General features: G+C 36.3%; 1 long non-coding RNA gene across 1 annotated transcript; it reads right to left on the bottom strand.

Annotated features, from left to right (window-relative positions):
* Positions 1–3,702: 3,702 nt before the first annotated feature.
* On the bottom strand, positions 3,703–11,718 carry LOC121378258. Its single transcript, XR_005958694.1, has 3 exons — positions 11,617–11,718; positions 7,493–7,693; positions 3,703–5,567 (listed from the first exon to the last, which is right to left on the bottom strand). It is a non-coding gene; the product is annotated as an uncharacterized LOC121378258 (long non-coding RNA).
* Between the last annotated feature and the right edge of the window lie 8,527 nt (positions 11,719–20,245).

Raw genomic sequence — 20,245 nt, forward strand, 5'->3', positions numbered from 1 at the left:
AGAAAGATTCCAACAAAATTTGTTTTGGAGAAGAAGTTGAAGGAATTATGTTTGCAGTTAGAAGATTATATCGGTCATAATATATTGCAATATTTAAAGGGACCTTCCCGAGTTTGCTGCATTGTAAGATGTTTCCGACTAATAAAATATTTCTACGATTAAACTTACATATTAAATATATTTTCTTGTTTTGAATATCAGTTTTTGTATATTCAATGTGTTTCGGGTAGTCGTAATATTTGTAAGAAGCCCAAACTGGGTTTTGTCTTTAGGAAAAAAAATTCAAATTTAACCTAGTACAAATATTAGAACGACCAGAAACACTTTTAATATACAGCCACTAATAATTTATGCAGAAAAATATGTTTGATATGTAATTAGTCGTCAAAAAGTCTGTTAGTCAATAACATCTGAAACATTGCAGCAAACTCAGGAATGTCCCTTTAAAGGGACAGACCCTAGTTTGAATCCGTGAATATTTAACACTAAGTTTAGTTAATCTACAAACCTGTAACACATTTGGATAAAGTTACAATGGAGTGAATAATATTTTCTTGCATGAGTTTTTTTTTTTTTTTTTTTTTTGACACGAGTCTCAAGAAAATCAATCCTTGGAACGAGCTACAACGTCCAAAAAAAAAAAAAAAAAAAAAAAACCATTCACAAAAGGACGAGTGCCAGAAATATTTTCTACTTCAATTATTCTTATAATTTTAGTGTAATTATTATAAAAGGCATTGCATTTTATTTTTGTATCGTGACGTCATTCCTCTCAGCTGATATATGTTACATGACTAAAAGGAATGCGTACAGCGTTATATATTATCATGAAACCATGCTTCCTATTGACCCGATAACCCCTACCTAATAATTCGAAGTGTTATCATGTCACTAGGAAATGAGTTGTGCGCGTGACGGAGGTTTGCTAAATTTTCAGGTAGGTCGTTTCCTCATTTTGCAAACATCCATTTACAGCAATAATTGTTGAACTGCATAAATAAATATAACATTTACACTTCCTGTAACGTCAAATTACCTCTTAATTTCAATTCTTCCTTATTCGGAACTAGCCAGCGTTTTGAATTAAACATTTTGAAACAAAAAAGCAAGTAGCTTCCTGCAAAGAATATTTACATTGGAACAGCGTCTGACGTCACATTGACTAGCAGCCAGTGATGTAGGGCTTCTTCAGGTCACACGTACACCTGAGTTTATTTTCACCGAAAAAGGCACAAACATTGTATAATCAAAGTATTTTATCTAAAATTTGGAAACACAAAACGTTTAGGCTTTCGGGAACCTGCTATTGTCCTATTCCCGGTAATACTTTCTACACACTAAAACTAATAGTTTCTATACCGCTTTTGGCTGAAACATATTACAAAAATATAACTTCAAAAGGGTTGCATGATAAAAAAAAAAATTCAGGTTACTACACTTTGATATCGTGGTTATTTGGCGAGGTTCGATAACGCTGAAGCTCGCCTGTTACACCGTTATCTAAACCTCGCCAAATAACCACGATATAAAAACGTAGTAACCTGATATTCTATATTTACATGACGTCAAGTACTACCGTTGATTATGGAATGGCGTAGTGAGCAGGTAGCAACGGCTGCCTACCTCCTAAACGACGAGACCAATTCACCAATGAAATCAGTGGGAGATCTTGAAAATCCATTTAGGGGGGCTCCATTGACATGAGGCGGAATGCCAATGGAAATTTGGAAAGTTTTGGAGGGGATCGTAAAAAAAATGAAAATTAATATATAATAAAATTATAACTGTCGCAATATTTAGTGGGGAGGGGCGGGCATGTGACAGACAGATTTTTCTAGCACGGCTTTCTGAAACTAGACACATTAGTCAGTGATTTTGAAATGGTGAAATACCCTCCAAAAAATTGACTAAAACTCGACTCCATAGCTGTTATTACTCAGACGTACATTCGGGGTTTTTTAAAAAGAAGAGAAATGCATTTTGTGATATTAAAAACACCAGGATGACCAAAAACACTTCGAATTTACGGAAAAAGATATTCTTGTTCAATCAGCCAGTATAATTTGCCAGAAAGTCGTGCTAGAAAAACCGTCTAGCATACGTACCATGCGCCCATTTCATTGGGCAATTGGTCTCGTCGCTTAGGAGGTAGAAACCTGCCCTACGTTTCTTAACGCAGGCGTTCGCGAAACGTTGTGTCGTTAGCGTTAAGAAACGGACTGTTCGCCACGAGCAAACCGAACGTTAGCTAACGTCATTGAAAAATGGCTGCCAAACTGTTTGCTTTTGGCTTTTCACACAAAACTGTTAAAAATGCTTAGTATATCCACTTAGGAACTAATTAGTTGTGCTCTGAACAAATTAAAATGCGTATTTCATTGGAATTAAAAAAAAAAAAAAGTCATTATATCGACTATTGATAAATGTTTTGTTGATAACATTTTCCCTGTTTTGTTACGGTTTTGTTTCGTGCATTAAATTCTATAAAGAAGCATTTTTGTTTTTGAAAGGTACTACTAATTTCAAGATCGTATTTGTACTGTCAGCGAACAATTTGACAATAATTGATTTTCTTGAGACTCGTGTCAGAAAAGCAATCTATAAAAGGACTCGTGCCAAAAGCTATTAATCTAAACAATGAAATGTAAATAAAGTATTATTTCTCTTATCAAAAACGGCTCTAATAGTAAAAAATATGCCTTAATGTTTAAAAGCTAGGCTATGTCCCTTTAAAACCCAGTCTTCTTGCTTTTAAATTTCCCTTGGGCTGATGATTTACCATTTATATATTTTTCGGCGGTATGTTTTGTTTGGTTTGTGACGGTGCCCAACTGAATTCAACCTAATCGTACTTAACATTTAAGATAGGTACCCATCCATGGTGCCGCTGGAAAGAGCTTGCACCGTAGTACAGCACTTAATAAAGTTAGTGTAATATTAGGTTCTTTGAACATGGTATGTATCAAGAAACGTGACAGACATTAAATAGCCCGAGTACTCTGCCGTCAAATATTCCCGCTCAACAATAACCCTATATTTGACGCTAAATACCATAATATTGATCAGTTTCGATTTCGCCGATAACAAATATTTCACATATTAACCACCAATGCACACATTACAGGAAGACACTCGAAATCAGACCCCATTTCAATAATGTTCCAGTTAAATAGTAGATGCTGCGGTTATTACAGACACTGCATTGGATTGTTACTATAAAATCACGATAGCATTTTAAAAACACAGCAACATTGAATGTTTATTTACTACTTATAATGAATCCAAAAACAATTGTGGTGTAATAATCAGTACATTAAGTGAATACTAGTATTTTAGGCCTTTAAAAAATTCAATGTTTCTTGGAACGTAACCAACAAATTTAAGCAGGGTAGGTTGGTTATATATATTATTATTATTATCTTATCTTATCTTATCTTATTATTTTTAGAGAAATACATCTGTTAACAGTTAAACTATATCAATGCATGCAATCGTCACTGTTTCATAGAGAAACGTATTACAATCTACCACACTTGTAGCTCTATTGCAACGAGTTTCTTGTCTGGAAACTGCTTTGTGAATATTTAAAGGTGCAGACCCTAGTTTAAACCCGAGAAAATGGACGCTAAGTTTGGTTAATCTACAAGCCTATAGCATATTTGGATAAAGTTATAATAGAGTGAATCAAGAGTCTGTGACATTGAAATGGGGGTAAATACCACCAAATGTAGACTAGAGCTCGTCTCCATAGCCCCGAGTCAGGCCACTGGTATCCAGAGACGGGACTCGGATAGACATGCTCGAAACCTTCGTGGTATATGAGCATGAAAAAACTCTCAAATCAAGTCAAGTCGTCTCCATAAAACCATTACTTCTCAGAGGTACAAAGTTTGTTTTAAAGTAAAAATTTTTTTATTTAACGACGCCACTAGAGCACATTGGTTTTTTTATTTTTTATCTTATCATCTATATGGGTAAACATAGTGCAATTAAAGGTGGTCTTAGACATTCTGTTCATGTCACGGGTAGGCCAAATTCGTTATTTTCTTGGCTTTGTCGTTGGAGCGATTCGATTCGTCATTTGGTAAGTTTCAAAAACATTATTTGACGTGTATTTATTTTTAAACCATTAAACACAATATTAATTATAAATATATTTTGTTTATGTTTTGAAGGTTTTTGTAATGCACCTTTAACCGCACTGAGAACAATGGCGGGATATGTGTGAGTTTTGTAGTGTTAGACAAGGTGATCACCGATGACCAACAAAAGGTAACAGTTTGCCTGGTGAAGTCTTAGTATACATTAGGGCTAGACCAGCTTAAATAGGTGAAGTCCATGGGCGGACAGGCACCTGTCCTGAATATGACAAGAACAAGTTATGACTCGCACCAAGGTCAAGATTGCATAAAATAATGGACCATTTTATATTGTAGTGTTGTACAGTTTCAATTAGTCCTGCAAACAAGGGCCACCTAAATGTGTGTGTGTGTGTGGGGGGGGGGGGGGGGGGGGGGGGTTACAGATACCGGCATGGTAACATTAATTCACATGGCTAGACTTATTCATTATGGTGTGGGGATCATAAGACCAACTGATGACACGTTCAAATATGTGTGCGTTTCATATGGCGGCCATTTTTCCATATACAACAGAAACTTTAACACCGGCTTTCTGTTTTGTCTTTTGGTGAGTAATAATAATAAGATGTACAACATACTTTGGAATATTTGAACATTTTGTTGCTATCCCTTGCCATTCTTATTGAATTCATGTAGTAGTCCAGATTAAAAGACATCTAAGTTTGGCATTTTTTCTTGTCAGCCAATCATTGTTCCACGACTGGTATATCAAAGGTTGTGGTTTGTACTGTCCTATCTGTAGGAAGTGCATATAAAGGATCCCTTGCTGCTAATGGAAAATGTAGCAATAGTCTTCTGGAGGCTTGTGAGTAAACATAACCAAATGTTTGACATCAAGTAACCGCTTGTTAATAAATTAATGTGTTCTACTGGTGTCTCTGAACAAAACAAACGATGTCGATGTGTCATCTCTTGCTGATATACAGATCGCCATTTCAGCCACGAATATAGTTCCATTGAAAGAGAGCCCCGTTTCTTTATTTTATTTCGTTGGAATCAGAAATGATTGATCGTTAGGTTATGCAATACTGAAAGGGGATCCAACTCCCATAATGATGGTGCGAATAGACACGGTTGTTTCTGCATTTGGAACTGAATGCCATATCTTGTAGTAAGTTACAACGTCACTTTCTTCTTCTAAGGCATAAAGGTAGACATCGTTGGGGTTTTTTCTGGTTTAATCGCTCCATAGGCTAATGTTTTATGCTCGACAATGTAAAAACAGTAGTGAAATGCTTTATTTTTATTGGCTTATATTTCCGTGGTTTTAATAAATTGCACATTACGTTCGGTACTTAAATTCGTTGATCCAAAAGGTTGTATCATAAGTTCGTTTTAAGGATATACATATATTATATTTTTGTCCTTTTCTTAAATTCGTTGACTATCCATAGGTATCGTCTCCATATGGCGATGGTCCGAGTTCTGAAAAATAAAAACTATTTAATTTTAAAAGTACAATATCGAGTTTATTTTCATTAGCTAATCATTCCCACTGAATTTCTAATCATCTCATGCTATTCCTCAATGTCCTTTGACCAAAGTCGCCAATCTACACCACACAAAAATGAATTATTCGCTATGACTACTTTAAGACAGAACCCCCCGCTCACACCACTTAGGCTACTCTTACTAACTAGCAGCAATGTTTGGTTGTTTTTGTTGTTTGTTTGCCTGGGGGTGGGGGGTGGGGCGGTTGGAGGGGGTTAGGTGGTTGTTTTTTGGTGTGTGTGTGTGTGTGTGTGTGTGTGTTATTGTTGTCGTTTTCGTCTTCTTCTTTTTGTTTTGTTTGCTTTTGTTTTCGCTTTTTTGTTAATATATACATTTCCAGAGAAAACAGGCGTTATATATATATATATATATATATGAAGAGACCCATGAGTCTAGTTTATGGTATAAATCCTTCTTTGCATTAATATATTTAATTTATAATAGATTCTGACTTTTGAATTATTCAGCTATGCACGGTTAGCATGCTTTAAATATATTTATCCAATAAAACGTGAGAAAACTGAATGAATGAATGTTTAACGACACCCCAGGACAAAAATACAAATCGGATCTTGGGTCTCAAACAAAATATGTGAATATGACTATTTACATTAAAAGTAAAACAATTTATTTAATTACATTAAAAAAAAATCCTAACAGTGTAAAGTGCTTTGCGAAAAAAATACAATACAATATAAAAACGAAGGTACTTACAATTTAGTAATTTGTGTAGTTGAGCGATTACAGTGTAAACATTATATAATTATGTAAAACAGTATAAAGAGCTTTGGAAAAAAGTACAACACAATATGAAAATGAAGGCAAGTATAATTTAAAATTCTGAATAGAAATCAAAATGTTAAATATATATATATATATATATATATATATATATATATATATATATATATGGTCCGTAATGGCCAAAAGCCTAAAGTGAAACACACATGGTAACGGAGATCCATCACAGTGGCCCACCGCGGAGTCGAACCCACCTTGATGTGATCCTCACCTCACCACACGTCCAAACCTAAGGACACCGTGTTTCAAAAGAAACTAAACGCTTTAATAAAACATTTTAAATGTAAAATTTTAACTGTATACCAAATTCAGAATGGACTACTTACAAATATTAGGACGATCAGACACGTATTCATATATTCCGGCAACTGTGGGGGAGGGAGGCAAACTGGAGGGGCCAGTTACAAATCCCTATTTAGATTGCCTTTCAACTGGAGGGTTAGCCCTTCCAGCTAGAGAGCAGTGTCTCCCCTTCCCCCCCCCCCAGCCCCCCCACCCCCGCTTTCGACGCCTGTGACATTACAGACTGATGTTCTAAACATGAAAATATATTTAATATGTAATACTAGTCGTAGAACAGTTTATTAGTTGCAAACATCTTACAATGCAGCAAATTCACGATAGTCCCTTTAACTCTTACTCCGTTTTCCTTTTAGCCAAAAAACTATTTTCAATATGTGGTTGGGTTATTTGTGGGTCTTTTGTGTGTTTTCGGTTTTTGGTGTAACATTTATTGGAAATAAAAGCTACCGAATGTCATCTCCTCATATTTTACTACAACTTAAAACATGTTTTTTGGAGGTCTGGTTTTAACTTTATTATAATGTTAATTTTTAAATTATTGGTATTACCAGTGGCAGATCCAGGATTTGTTTAATAGAAGGGGCCCAAAAGCCGCTGTCGTTTTTGAAAATAGAATTTAAAGGACGGGATAAGTTTGCTTGGGCCCCCGCCTGAATCCGCCGCTGATTACTATTACCATTACTAGTACAATTATTATTTATTATTATTATTATTATTATTATTATTATATAAATGAAGATGTATTAGCATGATACCTGGGAATGCTTGGTAGCACCTAGGAATTGGATACATTTTGCAACAATGTAAGGTTAAACTTCTTTGAATCGGCCTCCATTTCCCGTCGACACATTCAACATCATAGCAGTTTTTTACAGTGGTATCCCCTGTTGTACACTTTGTCGTTGTCGAAGGGAGAGTTGGTGGTGGTATTGTGGTCGTAGGATGAGATAGCAGTCCTGGAAAAAGAAAAGGAAACAAAGAAGCAAAACAACAACAGCAACAACAACAATAATAATAATAATAATAATAATAATAATAATAATAATAATAATAATAACAACAAATCCTCTCAAAACAAACAACAGCAAACAAACAAACACAGAACCCGAGTACATGACACTGACACGGATGAAACTACAGTCCACAATAAGGGTTTTGGAGCTGGGTTTGGAGGTTGTGTTTAGGAAGGAAATGTTTTATTTAACGACACGCTCAACACATTTTATTTACGCTTATATAGAGTCGGAACATATGGCTAAGGACCACACAAATATTGCGAGAGAAAACCCGCTGTCGCCACTTTCGTGGGCTAGTCTTTTCGTTTAGCAGCAATTTATCTTTTATATGCACCATCCCACAGACAGGATAGCATAAACCACGGCCTTTGATATACCAGTCGTGGTGCACTGGCTGGAGCGAGAAATAGCCCAATGGGCCCACCGACGGGGATTGATCCCAGATTGACCGCGCATCAAGCGAACGCTTTACCACTGGGCACATAATTCGAATGCACAAAAACAAAACTCATCTTCAAGCATACATGCATACATACATATAAATACAGTCGTTATGTATGGGGGAATTTCCTGGTAACTCTCTATTCCTGAAAAAAAAACAATTCTGGAATGGAGCTTTACCAGGATATCCCCCATACATAACGACTGTATGTTGATATGTCATATTATTGTACAATTTGGTGCTACCCAAGAGCAAATTAAATATTTTTAGGGTCAAAATGCAAAAAGTGCATTAGTGTTCGTATAAGTATATTAACCAAAATAAGCATTGGGGCCAACTGAATTTCGACTTCAAATTCAAAATGTCCGCCAAAATCCAAATTGGCGGCTATTGTAGATTGATTTGACTTGTAATTGTAACACAATGTATACTTGGCGTCTAGTCATGGTTTTGTTTTGGCGGTCAAGGAAGTAATTTATAAACATATTATTATTATTAGAAGGAATGAAAGAAAGAAATGTTTTATTTAACGACGCACTCAACACATTTTATTTACAGTTATATGGCGTCAAACATGGTTAAGGACCACACAGATTTTGAGAGGAAACCCGCTGTCGCCACTGCATGGGCTACTCTTCCGATTAGCAGCAAGGGATATTTTATTTGCGCTTCCCATAGGCAGGATAGCACAAACCATGGCCTTTGTTGAACCAGTTATGGATCACTGGTCGGTGCAAGTGGTTTACACCTACCCACTGAGCCTTGCGGAGCAGTCACTCAGGGTTTGGAGTCGATATCTGGATTAAAAACCCCATGCCTCGACTGGGATCCGAACCCAGTACCTACCAGCCTGTAGACCGATGGCCTGCCACGATATTATTAGAAGGATACTATAGATTTTAATATTCACAATTTTTTTCTACATACTGAAATATTGGGTAATATCAGTGTTATGAAGTGCTAATACAAAACAGGTTAAACCTCAGTTGTAAGTGAATTTTATCAAATGTTTCTTTAGATAGTTTGGTATTCTGACAGTCGATTGTGTTTATCAAAACAGCTAAACTAGATATTTCTTTGCAGAATGTCGAAACACGACAGTACATTCAGAAGGCATAACTTCATTACAAGAGCTTGCTGATGGATGGTTCAGTATTGAAGAAAGCTTATGTTTTGAACCACAATAATATGAGTTCTAGGAAGTGAATGGATTGACTGTTTAAATTAAGGTAACGTGCATTTGTACATAAAACATGCCGAATTACATTAGGAAATTGAATTAAAAGAAACGAAAAAGGGCAGCAATCGAACAGCATCACGTGTGATATATAACCAAACATATTGCACAAAGGTAAACGCAAAATACATAAATTCCAAAGCTAACTAGAAAAAGTAGCTATCTTTTGTTTGCAATAAAGTGCCATTTCATGATAATAAACAGAAGATAATGCTGTTGATAAACTTAAACACCAGATGGAAAGAAAATTGCTAATTGCTGATGACACTTTTGAAATGTTAACATAGCACTCGGCAAAATTTGTATGTTACATGTAGCTAATAAGACTATCTCTGTTGATTAAAACAACACGTGTCACACAGTGCTTGTAAGCATTCAGTTCAACGTTGAGGCGTTTGAAGTAAGTTAACTATTTTTACTGTCTTTGAGTAACAGCTACAATACCTTTAATATATGCTGCAGCTGACATCGCAATACTTTCTACATGACGTGTGGACAACTGCTGGCATCTCGCAATACTTTCATAATGCAGTACATAAAGGTTCGCAGTAATCATTTTAAAAACGTTTATTGATTTAGTGTGGGATTTAAAAATATTTTTTGATTTATTTGGCTGGGATTTAAAAATATTTATTGATTTATTTGGCTGGGATTTAAAAATATTTATTGATTTGTTTGGGTGGGATTTAAAGATACTTATTGATTTATTTTTAAATGGAGAAGCTCATTAAAACAAAATTCAAATTAATTATTTTAATACTAAATAAGCGCATATGTACACATGGTATAATATTTTTAGACTCATTTGTCATTCTGACGATGCATATACTCTGTAACCCTATATGCATTTCCCTTTCACCTAAATAGAGAACACCATACTATTAATCATATTAGAGAATGGTGTCATTTAACTCACATGGAATATTATAAAACAGAAAAAAGTAGCGTTGAAATAATATTTACTTATAAATATTGTTTCAGACAACACGGTATCAGATACGTGTTGCGAACTCCACCACATTCACTAAGTTATATGATTAGTAAGCATAATGCTCATTTATACAGTGGTAGTGGACATTCCATGGAGAGCTTCTCATATGTCGTGGTGATAGCCAATTTTTAGTGCACACTCTTTGTCATTAATAAAATTACAATTTACTTATATTGTTTTTGCATAGGATACGGATATCTTTATATCCACTGCATTTCTGGAGATCATAATGTTTGGTAGTATTTCAAATTCGAACGTTGTTTAAAAGCGTTTCGTACGAACGAATTCATAACTTCTACCAACGGCCAAACGAAATATGAAATAATTCAGCAAATGTCATTCCAAATGTATTTAACCATATAGTGTTTTATATTTAAAACATGTTAAGATAGTGTTAAAAAGTAAACATATAGTGTTTAGATAGTGTTAAAAAGTAACAAGAAAAAGCAAGTTTTGTTGGCAACAAGTCCTGCTAGTGCCCAAAGAGAAAAAACCCATAAAGGTACTTCCGACAATGCTCCTGCTTGTCTAATGTTAACAAAACAAAGGTTGTTTCCGATACCATCTGATTGATCAGGTTGGACCGTCCTGACCACTCGTCTGCCTGAACTCCGCTCGAAGTGATATGCCACAATTCAACCACCAGGATCCCACCATCCATCATTACAGGACGCACGTCACGGCCTTCAAAGTGTTTCAAAACGGGAGGTTTGCTATATTAACCATTCCCCTTAAGAATATTATGACCCTGAATTACAGCACAGGAACAGCAAACGCTAGGGTTGTGGGGTTGAGACACGTTTAATACCTTTTGTACATAGTAATTGAATAACATTGTGCAAGCGAAAAGTTCCTACAAGGACTGGTCTATCGCGTGGAGTTGAAATGAAATTTAAAATGAGAAAATCCCACATTTTAATTTCTCGTTCATTAATCTTCCCTCAATTAATCCTGGATTCAATGATAATCCATAGCTGGTCGGCGTCCAACAGAGACTGACGAAGATCGACCCAGATGTGCGCCGACGTGTTACAGATTGTGAGGAAACCAGCATTAAGTGTCATGTAACATAAAGAACCCATCCTAGATAAAGGAAAAGCAATAATACCCAAGACATATGCCTTTTCCCAGTTATGTACATATTTTCCAAGTAATAGCCTGTAACGCGTGTTAGCAAAAGATATATATATTACCTTCAGTCATGCAAAATATGAGAACGATTTAAAAAATCAAAGTCGGTCGTCCCATCGTTCCGGTGTGGTATGACATACGGCCCGGCGTGATATGCAGCGCGGTGCGTTTAACTGCGCATGCGCGAAATATGCGGGCCAAATCTCATCACCACCTGCATGACAAATGGACTGCCATGATATATGGCCCGTTTGTGGAGACTATTACTATGAATATTATAGATAACACAGTTTTACTCCCAGTTAGAAGTGTAACATATCTGCCATCTCTTATACTTTCCTGTCGCCCCATACACGACTCAGTAGTGAGTTTGGTTGCTTGGCGGAGCATGACTCGACCTGCCCTGAAATTTCACTCGCCAAAGTCCAGACTATTTGAACTTTAATTGAATTTAAATCAGTACTTTTAAATCTATTTCAAATATTAAGTACTGCTGAACTGGCTTTTCCAGGGGCTTTAAATATATTACACCAACAGTCAAATGTTTTGTTTGTTTTGGCTGCCCGACCCATCTGCGACTAATTCGATTCACATTTAGTCCTGACGCAAACGAATTTCTAAATTTATCTATTATAATCTAATATTCCTTTAATGTAATGATTTTATTTTGTTCCTTTTATTTTTACTATTATTTTAAAAATAAAAATAGCAAATTCCATATTCTTTCTCTTTCCTACCATCTCCCTATCTTGAACACATTTCCAGAGCAACCCGGATAGTATATATATTCCAGAAAGACGTGATTGAACCTTCAGTGGATTAAGCATGCGTCAAAATGGAAGCCTGGTTTTCCTAAACGTATTTAAGCATTGCAAATAGATGTAGGTATCCGAGTATACGGCAGACAGGCTTTGTATATCAGGCTGTATAATATGCCCAGTTTTAACTTCAACACAACGTGTACGTAGTTTGCAATAAACATGATGCAAACTCGGCGTCCTCATATCTCTAACGCATGCCGAACATTGTTGGTAAATGTCGTCAAAGTTCTGAGAGTACATTTTCAAAAGATGCTTTGACTTAACTCAAAGCTGAATGGCGGATGACATACACAGAGACCGCGACATTTACAATCAGACAACCTCACATTTTTACTATTGTTTACTCACGGTGATAAAGCATCTTCAAGGCGAAAGTAAACGAACCAACGAACGAATGGTAATGTTATGCAAAGTTTGCAGCTTTCACACTCATTTCTTAAAGGGACTATCATGAGTGTGCTGCAATGTAAGATGTGTTCGACTAATACAATTTTGTAACGACTAATATCACATATTGAATATATTTTCTTGTTTGGAATATCAATGTCTGTATATTCAATGCGTTTCTGATCGTCCTAATAGTTGTAAGTAGCCCGAACTGGATTTAATATCCCAATAGGTACATACGAAAAATATATAGTAGGAAATAAAATGAACCTTAACATAGTGCAAACACCAGGACGACCAGAAACACCTTTAATATACAACCACTAATATTTCTAGATCACCTTTAATATACAACCACTAGTATTTCTAAATCACCTTTAATATACAACCACTAATATTTCTAAGTCACCTTTAACATACAACCACTAATATTTTATTTAGAAAAAATATATTTAATATGAGTAGTTGTTACATTACTCTGGCACCATGTGTGCAAATGATTTAGGTTGCGTGACAAAATACGCCTCTCTGATTGGCTCACCTCCCATGCAGGCCATGCTCCTTCCCGACCTCTCTCTAACCTACGTAATTACTGAACATGTGCTGGCGTGATCTGATATCGTCCTAGTTCGAGTGACCTTGATATGTCCTACTGCGCACGACCTACTTACACCTATAAAGGGCCCTGATTTGAGCCACCAGAAGATTGTATTAAAGACAAGTCATTTTAGTTTGATCTGCGAGAGAAAAATGGTAACTGATTCATCAAACACAGGACGCAGATGTCCAATAGATATTGGGAATCAAGTGTTTGTTACAGTTACACCATGCACAGAAAAAATGCTCATACACATCCAACAATGTAAGTCTTTTCCCACCAAACGTGGGATGGGTCTTAACATGAAACAGTGGGTTGAACTATCTCCATGTACCCATCAGATTGAAGAGAAAAACAGCCTTAAAGGATGTATACTATCAAATCAAATCCCACAGACGACAATAGTAACATATGTGGTTAAAACTCCTACCTGCAGCGTATCAATCGACATAAACACCATGAGTATAAATACTACCACCCCTCACCCTTAAGTGAATCAGAAAAACGTGGGGGTCAAGCTGCTTATTTCAAAGATAACAGGTAGCGTCTATGACTATCCTAGTTCCGCACAAAAGTTTGGAACTTTTTTTTTTTTTACAGGTAACTCATACATGTTTCGAGCACACGGTTACTTAACACAGTGGTACTAGATGAAATAAAATTGCATACATTTTTGCATAGATGAAACAAACACACACATTTATCACCAATCACAGGACTTGTGGTGTTAACTTCTCTGTCAAAAGTTGAACCTCGAACTTTGACCTAGCCGGAAATTATTTGGTTTAGTACTACCTAAAGCAAGGGACTGAAAAGAAGGCATTTGATCATTTGGAAGCTAGCTATTTTTTAATATAAAAATAAATTGCTATTGAAATGTAAGTTCAAGTTGCCTAGATATATTATCATATTTAAGAGCAGTTGTATATGGCAAGTTAAATTCCATGTAAACAGAAAGTATTCAAATATTTACAGTATGAATTATAGGCCAAAACCAACTTTTTCTCAGTGCTAACTTTGACTCAAACACCATTCAGTCATGTACAGTGATTGTTGTCAAGGTCAAGGTCATTGTGGACTTGCATGGTCGAGTGACGGCTAATTAATCAATCAGTATAGTTTAATTAAATTAAATGACAAAATCGTAATATTTTTTTTATTATGCACTGAATATGTGCTATTGAGTGTATACTACCAAATCAAATCCCATAGACGACAAAAGTAACATAATATTATGTGGCTAAAACTCCTACATACAGCGTATCAATCGACATAAACACCACGGATATAAATACTACCACACCTCACACTTAAAGTGAATCAAAAACAAATTGGGGTCAAGCTGTTCATTTCAGAGATAATGGGTAGCGTCTATGACTACCCTAGTTCCGCACAAAATTTTAGTACTTTTTTTACAGGTACCCCATACATGTTTCAAACACAAGGTTACTTGAAACACACTCACATTTATCATCAACCAATGGACTTGTGGTGTTAACTTCTTTATCAAAAGTTGAACCTCGAACTTTGACCCAGCCGGAAGTTATTTGGTTTTTGTACTATCTAAAGCAAGAGACTGACAAGACGGCATCTGATTATTTGGAAACTAGCTTATATGCTAGTAGGGATAAAACATTTCTGGTGTGAACATGATTAATTAGGCAGTGGTGGTGGTGTCATGATACAGTCAAGCCAACAAGGCTTGTATTTTGCTTCACCTCGATCAGCGGCAAAAGTGAAAGAATGTTTTAAAATTATCGAAAATATTGTGCCAGAACTGAAGTCAATAATAACTTGTGCCATGCCAGAGTATCATCAAAACCAAACTGAATTCCTGCATTGTAACTGGTTGCCATCAGTGCAACGATTCTAGATAGTATATTTGCATTCGTTTTTGAGAACTCAAAGAGAACAACCATGTTTGCTAAGTTTTATAATTGTCACATTTTTGTGTCTTGTTGCTGTCTACCTGGAACAAAACAGATGACATCGAGGTGTTCGAGAAATAATGACAACACCAGCTCTAGCAGCATCAGCGACGAAGACAAACAGGGCCCCGTTGTACGAAATAATCGTAGCTACGGTTAATTGTAGTGACTTACGGCGAGTTTTACGACTGACACACGTAAACTTTATAGCCGTTCCACACAGCAATCTAAGTTAGGTAACGGTAGTCGTAAGTGCCCTTTTAAATATTAAAATCTTCTTTGCGAAGAAGTGCGAATTTGTTAAATAATAAATTGGTTACCGACTTTTATGAACATCTTGGATGTATTGATGGACATCGGACATCCATGATGCAACTTTGTCACTTTATTTGCTAAGCAATTATTGCCGAATGCATAAGACATGAGAGTAATCTCCCGTATTTTCGTGTGAAGGTCGTATGGCCTAGAATGTTTTTCACCGAACGCTGAATTTAATAAAGTGTATTTGGTATATATTGGATCCATTTTTAAACAAAAAGTTAGTACCCTTCTTAGAATATGGTCAAAGCATCATCGATTCTAACTGCCATTTGACATTTATGTTAGTGGCTTACAATTGCCTCGTACCAATTGTAAATGTTCATTGCAATTTAGGACGATAGTAAGGTACGCCGCGTTATGGAATGGGTTGGCGATCGTAGATAAAAACGATTTCGATGGTAGATATTTACGGCGATAGTAGTGCTACGATCGCTTCGTGGAACGGGGCCCTGGTCTGCAATCTGTGTCACCGTTTAGTAATGCGTGGAACATACACTAGACTGTTAACGTATAATCGTTGGCCTCTACAATTACATCAGCTACCAAGGGATCTTGCCAAGCCTGGGTTTTATTATACATGATACCACATGCTTTCATGTGTTTTTGCTACTGGGTACATGTCTTTCAGTGGAAGAATGACGATCCAGTGATGGAGCATTATAGATACTCCCCGAGATGTCTATTTCTTCAAGATATAGATGTCTTAAAATTTGTTTGTTAGATATAATAATTTGAATCATGTGTCTGTAGGTATTAAATCAATTTCAGAATATGCCAGGTTTCTTCCCTTTGTTTACGAGGGTATAAATAGTATAATAGATGTAGGTATAGTAGAACATTACATCATTCACAAGATTACTTGTACTCCGTTTACTACGATCTCATACATGTAGCAAGTTTGTAGGGTCCAGATAAATTGTATATGACTGTAGAATATGAAGGTAAATTCAATATTACGCTATCTCGAATCGAACAATATTTGAGATCGAAAGAAACGTACATCATGACTATTCAGGAGCAAAAGAAATTCCCACGCATCGAGTATTTTTTACAAGGATTAGACAGTCACTGGCAGTCTGAGTTGAAGGACAGTGTTACCTCAGCCAAATATAAGGACGGGGTGACATATGTGTTCATAGTCATTAATCACAAAAGGGACAATCCTGAGTTTGCTGCATTGTAAGATATCTTTGGGTCTATCCACCTCGATCTAAATGGCCACGTCGACCGTCAAGTCTCTCACAGAACTGTGGGAATCTGAATACAAAACACAAATAACAAACCAGTTCTTTAAAGAAAACGGTGTCATTCAATTGTTTTCTTGAAACGAAACAAAACCCAACTATGTGGAGCGTGTTATCAAGACCATACAAATGCGTTATATAGGTACATGTTAAAATACTTTTCACACGGGTATTTCGACCTGCTAGACAACACCGTCCAGAGTTATAATCGCACGCAACATTGTATTCGTAGGTCACCCATCTCCCCTCCCCACGTAGTGTTGACAAAACCAACGTAGATGAAGTAAGGTTATCCTAATATGCCATAAAAAAAAAAAAAACCCTGCCCTCAACAAAATACAAATTCACGTTTAAAGAGGATGGCACGATCAGAATCAGTCATCTTAGAGATATATTCGATTGGGAATATCACAAAATATTGTCTGGGTATTTATTTACCATAGAAGACGATTCTAATCTTACGGTAAGGATATGTATAAGCTATCAAAGACTAGGGTGGTAATGCCATTGAAAGGACATTTTGTGTAGCCGAACTTCAAAAGGTGATCGAGAATCTAGACCAAGAATAGAGAATACAGATTAATATGGTATATGTAGTGTTGAGTCATACATCACACATCTGAATGAGAAAGCCGTATGCCATGATCAAAATTGTATTTGTGTACCAGCCCAAAACCAAGGTATCATTGCTTTTGAGATATTTCTCTATTATTTTAAAAATGGTATCGGTGTTTAGTTAATCCACTCTTTCTAATACGACTATTATATGGTTGCTGAGGTTCTGGTGATGAACAACAACACTTCGTTACAGGCGCTCATTATGCCATGTTTTTAAAGCGTTTTCACCTATTTTGTATGGAGTCGGATGTCGATGGTTGTAGTTGTTAACAGCTATAAGACCTCCATACTGGTCGATGGATCGTTGCTTCTTCACGAGTAGTGGTGACGCTGAATACGAATTATTTCGAATTCTTGATTATTAATTTTTTTTTAGAATGTGGTGTATCGTCAGTTCTTTTGTTTCACGTCATTTCTTGCCTTCTAAGTGCTGGCATATGTCGAAATAATTTCCCGCAGGTGGAACAGGTTAACCCTTTGCCATCTTCCAAGCATATTTTGGTCAGCTCTTCCACCTCGACTGTGTCTATATCCATTTCCGGTGTCCTCGGCAGGCCACGGCTCAAAGAGCTTCTCTGAAAATTGTCCATCTATTTCTTTATTCGATTATTGGTTGTCAACAGCATTTGTCCTTGAATATAACCGATCATCAAATTCTTCTGCATTTAGGAGCATGCTGTCGTGACGAGGTCTTGTTGTTGGTACCTCAACCGACATGGGTGATCTAGATCTTTTTATGTTTTCGTGCTAATGTCTTTCAGATTATCCATCAGGTATTGCAACTTTAGAGTGGTAAAGATCTCTTCCTGGTTACCCGCCGGTGCATCCTCCAATTTGTCATCTGTATATGTCAAGTCTGTGTTTTTAAAATCCGTGTCGGTCACAAGCTCATCAAATTTTAATTGTGTTAGTTTGTCTTGACAAACTGTAGGTGACTGATTTAGTTCAGTTCGGCATATGATTCTAATTCATAACTAGATGTGACACAGGCCACGATGGATTTAGTGTCTTCCATTACCTGAAAGAAAAGAGTATTACCTGAAAGAAAAGAGCAGCCCCAAAACCAATATATTTCTCCAACAAACAACTCAATTAAAATAGACAAGATTACGCATAGTCTGTAGATTGTTATGATGTCTTTTTGCAAATGCTGTAAACCACGATGTGATATTAAAGCTGTACATGTTAAGATACAATTTTGTCATACGTTTTGATAGGTGTGCACTTCTAACACACTAGGGGCGGGACATAGATTAGTGGCAAAGTGTTCGCCTGATGCGCAGTCGGTGTAAGATCGATCCCAGGCGGTAGGCCCATTGGGCTATTTCTTTTTCCAGCATGTGCAACACGACTGGTATAGCAAAGGTTGTGGAATGTTCTATCCTGTCTGTGTAATGGTGCATATAATAGATCCTTTCTACTAATGGAAAACATGTAGCGTGTTTTTCTTTAAGACTATATGTCAAAATTACTAAATGTTCAATAGCTGATAATTATAATTAAAACATCAATGTGCTCTAGTGGTGTCGTTAAACACTTTTTTAAAACACACTGTAACATAAACATCTTTATCTTGGATAATACAACAACTGACACGTAAGGGTCCTCACTCGTGGAATCTTTATTTACCTACACAAATAAAGTGGTCTCCCTTAGTAGACATTCTGCCTATACGGCATCTTGATATCAGCTTATGTCAACATATTTAAATAACGTTGGTTACACGCTTCCGTATATAGTCTTTCTTTGTGTAACGGAGAATAATGGGATTAATAACGCTGTGTAGTGTGTTATTCCATGGCTGTCTTGTTTATAGATGTCTAGTGAGACACAATTAATGTACTTTTTTTCACTTTGCCGAATCGTTACATTTATAGTTATTATCGTCCAAATATAGCAATCACTAGTTTATCTAGTTATCTGACAACGTTCGAATTTCATGTTTTTTGTTGTTGTACAAGTGACCTGGATTGTAAACGTTAGGATGTCGGTTAAAATAAAGAAGAAAACAAAACGAACTTTCATTGTTTGCATCTCTCTCTCTCTCTCTCTCTCTCTCTCTCTCTCTCTCTCTCTCTCTCTCTCTCTCTCTCTCTCTCTCTCTCTCTCTCTCTCTCTCTCTCTCTCTCTCTCTCTCTCTCACTCACACACACACACATACACACACACTTTGATCTCTATAACCGTTTTCTCGTTCAGATTACATTGAATAGTTAACCTACATATTGACAAAAAAACCGGATCTTTAATCTATGTACTGATAGTAAATGAGATTTATATGCCGCTAAAGACTTCCAGGTACAATGTATGGGATTAACTGATATTTACATTTTTACTAAACCTCTTAAATACTATTCATAATATAAAACATATTTTTATTAGTATAAATATTACACACACAAACACACACATACACACACACACACACACACGTGTGTGTGTGTGTGTGTGTGTGTGTGCGAGCGTGCGTGCGTGTGTGTGTGTGTGTGTGTTACAATCAATGTCTAAAACCAGGCAATTTCTGATTCACTCAGTCAATTTACAAAGTGCCTGAAATATTTATATATATATATATATATATACGTTGCTTACTCGGGTGCTTAGTCTTAAAGCATTCGCCTGATTCGCGGTAGGTCTTGGATCGATCCCAGTCGCTAGGCCTATTGGGCTATTTCTCGTTCCAGCCAGAATATCTATATTCATCTTCGTTAACCTTATTATGTAAATGTGTAAATAATGCTTTTAAGACAATAGGTAATGGGATTATCATCCCT

The sequence above is a fragment of the Gigantopelta aegis genome, chromosome 8 (assembly GCF_016097555.1).
Source record: "Gigantopelta aegis isolate Gae_Host chromosome 8, Gae_host_genome, whole genome shotgun sequence".
In the NCBI taxonomy this organism is placed as follows: domain Eukaryota; kingdom Metazoa; phylum Mollusca; class Gastropoda; order Neomphalida; family Peltospiridae; genus Gigantopelta; species Gigantopelta aegis.